Below are 5,043 nucleotides of genomic sequence, written 5' to 3'. Positions count from 1 at the left end.
ATAAGAAGGGACACTTCATATTCATCAAAGGTATGATCTACCAAGATGAACTCTCAATTCTGAACCTCATACTCCAAATTAAAGGGCATCTACATTCATAAAAGAAACTTTACCAAAGCTCAAAGCACACATTGCACTGCACACAATAATAGATGGATGTTTCAGGTGAATGCTTACAGTCAAGACAGAAAAGAGGGTTAAGAGGGATCCTAGCTATATTCCTTACCTTACACAAGTGTAAAATCATTAAACAAATGCTCCCCTAGAAAATCCCAATTATAGCTCACTGATGAATAGTTCACCAAATATCTACACCAGCCTAGGAAAATAATGTGAGGATTGAGGGAGCTATAATTGGGCTGCAGAGTTTTCTTAGTATTTCCACAGTATTCTAATAATTCTGTTGCTATGATCATGGTATATTAGCATGACAACAGAAAAGTAACTAAGACAGAGCTTTGTTTTTCAAGGGTGACATTCTCAGGCACAAACCTGGTTTGTGCTCTGTTCAGGAACAATCTCACAGTCATAGACATCACTTTGATCCCAGAGGCTGAAGCCCACAGGCGTCTTCATAATTCCCAAGTTTACCAGTAAAATGGCTGTAGTATCCACATACAAAAGTCCCAGACATTCCTGAAGTGTTCTGTGATAAGTTATATTTTACATTTGGATTGGGACTTCCTTCTGACCCAGTGCTTTCCTTCTAGATCAGGTGGATTTCAAAGTGATAAATCCCACAGCTTCATCCGAATCCTGAAAACGCCCATGCTGGATAGACTTCTATCAAACATTCTAATGACTTTTTGATTCTCAGTGTAATATCGTAATGATGGTCATGTTCTCTGCTCGTTCTCTGCTGTAAGCAGCCCTTTGCTTTCCAGAAGCAGCTGTGGAACGTGGTCTGTTCTGCTTGTCCTGCATAGCTCACAGATGTACATACTTATACTCATGTGGATGCACTCACTGCTGATTGTACGACGGACTATAGAGGGGTGAAACTCATTATATCTGGGTCAACATCTGGCTTCCATTAAATGTTGGATGCTGCAGCAAATGAAGGAATTCAAAGATGGAATTGCAGTCTTATCTCAGCCTTGCTCTCCCTTCCTCTGATCATACAGTTAAGAGTATCTTAGGGAAGCTCATGCATTGTTCTCTTAAATGGAACATCATACAGAACAATTACACATTGTTCTGTACCTTTTTTTTTTCTTATTAAATCCCAGTTGTTGTCCTATGTATAACTGCATAGTCTGAACATTCCACCACCTTATCCTTAATGAGCATGTCACAGCATGACTGCTTCTATAATTTATGAGCCATCCCCATGTTGATCAATGCATATATGTGTGTGTGTGTGTGTGTGTGTGTGTGTATTGATATATGTATGATGTTAAAATGGGAGATTAAAGTCATATATTTTTGCATTCAATTGACAGCAACCAAATAACTTTAAAGAAGACCTTAACAGTTACTTTCTATCCTAACATAAAAGACTCTAAATTCCTAAGTTTCATCAGCAGTAAAGAATACACGAAAAGAAAACCAGCATGTTAAATATGTATTTTTTATCTCCAATTAGTGAAGTCACATTTCAAATTCTACTTCTTGTTGTAAATTTAAAACTACAAAATCTTAATTATAACCAGCATACATCAAAAGCTGATCGGAATAATACTCGTGTTCATTATATTGATAGACAAATTGCTCTAACGAAGAGAAACAAAAATTCCAGCGGGTTCATTAACTTTCTCTTTGTTTTAAGACAAATTCTTGCTAAGCAGCCCGGATGGCTTGAATCTAAAGTAAACACCACCACTCCTGGCTGGTTCAATGAACCTTTGAATTTGACCATTTCTCTCATAAAAGAGCTATGTGTAACTGCATAGTCTGAATGGATGAAGCAGATCTGTGATGTGTAGTAACTCAGAGATTCAGAGGCCTTCAGCCTCACTGTCCTCTTATATTCTGAAACACAGATAAAGGTATACCTGGAAAGAGTCTTGAGGACTTTTACCTGAATTTAATGTTCAGACCCAGATATTTCACTTCTGTAACCATTCTATGAATAAGGAGTTAGTCAGTGAGCTGCAAGGGAGGCTGGAAGGTAGGGTCTAGTTCACAGATCAATGTCCAACTACAACTCTGTTTCCAGGAGGAAAGGCAGAATAGATTTGGATGAAACTACCAGTCTCACTAACTAAATCTCCACATATCAGATTATCAGGTAAAACTAAGAAGATGACATTTCTTAAAGTCAAATCAAGAAGATAAAATTGCTTTTAAAAAGGTTTTCAATGAGCTGGAAATAGAACACTAGAGTTAAGAGCAATGGTTCTCAACCTGTAGGTTGTGACCCCCTTGGGGATACATATCAGATACACACACTCACACACAGTTAAAAAATAAAATCTGAAAAGGTTTTTACATAAATTACATAGAGCTCTCCCAGCAAGGTTTCTCAGCTGTGTTTACTACTATTGTACGCACTCCTGATTATACAAATAACTAGTCAATTCTCCTAAAGTGTATAAATGTCCTATGAATATGGCAATGACTTAGAATAAAGCTATCATGACAGCCTAATGATTAAATCTTTTTCTTCAATTTGTATCAGCTTCATCTTCTGTTTTTTCAACTTTAGGTCATCTTTTCAAAAAGGCTAAACAAAAACAAATTTGTGATTGCTTAAGAGTTTGAAATCAAGAACACATAAGCATAAGAGGAGTCTGGTATCTATAAATAAAATTAACCAAATATGTGCTCTGCAAAGGAGGGAAGTCAATTCCAAAACCTGGGATGGAGAATAGAGAAAGCCGTAATCCTCTCTAGTTGGATGTCAGCCTGGACTATAAGACTTGCCTAACTCCTGTCTTGTTGGCACAATGAACGCATTTAACTAAAGGCGTACAAAAGGGCCTTTATTGTTTTCTGGAAGATGATAAGACCAGCTGAATAGTTTAATGCCTTTTCTGGCACTGGTAGATGGAGCATTGGCAAGGCAAGGGAAGTAATAAAATGGTCATGTGAAACAGGCCCTCTAGAATATAGTAATGACAGAGATTTAAAATATAAACGTGAGGAAGATTCACTGCTGGCGATTTGCCATAGCTTCAGAACTGCTGTCCCTCTCTCCTGAGGCTGGGACCATACTGTCAGATGAGCAGCGTGCCCACTATTAGATGCCAATCAAGGTGATGTCAGGACTTCAGCCCGCAGCCTACTTCATTTTGCTCTTATAAACACAGCAGTCTGTGGATTGCATGCATGAGCCAAGGACTGTATAAAAGGTGATACAATGACTAAATACTCAGCATGAAACACGAGAGTGCAGGTAGTTTCCTCTACCAGCTGCCTTCTCTAGGCACAGTTGTAAATAATAACTGAATGTCTTATAAAGAGAACCAAAAAATGAGAATGAATATGACAAAAAAAATGTCAGCATCGTTAGCATGTGCTTCTCAGAGTTTGATGGTTTATAGCAACCTTGCTTATCTTTCTGGAGATGGTGGCCCCTCTCTCCTGGCACCCCTTTTGGTCTGCACTGATTTGACTCTGCAGTAGTAGTTCTCAACCTTCCTAATGCTGTGACCCTTTAATACAGTTCCTCATGCTGTGTTGAACCCCATTGACTTCATTGCTACTTCATAATTGTAACTTTGCTATTGTTATGAATCACAATGTAATTATATGATATACAGGATATCTGATATGTTGACTTGTGAAAGGGTCATTTGACTCCCGAAGGGGTCGAGACCCACTCGTTGAGAAATACTGCTCTTCCATGCTTACAAAAAGAACACATACCTAGGGTTCTTACCTGCAGGCAGTATTTACTGCTGCTATTAGCTTGTATTTTCCTTGCTGAGGTTTGTCTCTGGAACTTCCTTTCATGTAGGTTATTTTTTTTTTCCTCTCAACTTACCATCACATACCAATCATCAAGGACTCATTAGTTACTTAATGAGAAGAACTGTATAAGAAGAAAACTATGCCCAGGCCAAGTGTCTGTCATAGGGCCTGCCTTACTCTTCTAGTCATATTGCCCAACTATTTAGACTTTTGATAGTTTACAACAGAATACCACTTTGTGGATTTTAATAGGTAGTTGGTACTGAGAAGTAAGATTCAAATGGACAATCCCATATGCATATGGGACCCAATGTACACTATAGTCCCAGTGGATTTGGAAGGCAGCTCATGATTTTGCAGAGACACCTGTTCATCTGGCACACCCTTTCCTGAACACAAAAGCTCTGTTTCCTTGGAAATATTTATGGCAATGAAATTAAAGGTCATCCAGCTCTTGTCTTTAATGATTAAATGATAGTAAAAACAGACATGTCCAATAATGAAGTGGTTTAAAGGGACAGTATTAATATTCACATGTGTGCTGTGTGTCTTGAGAGAAAGGAAGTGAGTTTCTAGAAATCCAAAAAGAATCAATGATGATTCAATTTTAAATGTTCTATTTAAATATTCACATAGCAGTGTTTATGCAGGTTCATCAATGACTGCCACGCACACTTTGCGTGACGGTGGTATTTGAGGCGTAAACTTCAAGGAAAGTCAGTCTCCTGCCTCCTCATTGTTGCCTGGCACCCCAAACTCAGAGGTAGCCCAGATATGTCCTCGTACTTGTGTGTTAGGGGCCCACCAAGATATCATTTCTTAACAGCTAGAAAAAGAAAATTCGGACTTTGCTCTCTGACCTTCACCAATGTTCCAATGTCCTAGTTAAACCCTGGCTTGGAATGTTAAGCCATCCAAACTAATTGCCTCCAGCATTGTGGGTAGGGCATTAAACCCTGGCTTGGAATATTAAGCCATTCTAACTAATTGCCTCCAGCACTGTGGGTAGGGCACAGAAAGAGAGACAGCATAGAGCATTCAGCATTCTAGATGCAGCAGTCTGCATTCAGCATTCGGACTCACTCGCACTCGGACTAGAACCAGAACTTAGGTGGACTAGGACTTAGATTTATGCAGTCCGTAGCCCCCTCTTCCCTGGGCCCAGAGCGCTTGGGCCCGGGGGGTGGG

This window comes from Mastomys coucha, unplaced genomic scaffold, assembly GCF_008632895.1.
Source record: "Mastomys coucha isolate ucsf_1 unplaced genomic scaffold, UCSF_Mcou_1 pScaffold23, whole genome shotgun sequence".
Lineage (NCBI taxonomy): Eukaryota > Metazoa > Chordata > Mammalia > Rodentia > Muridae > Mastomys > Mastomys coucha.
The sequence above is the reverse complement of the archived record's forward strand: the minus strand, read 5'-3'. Positions refer to the sequence as shown.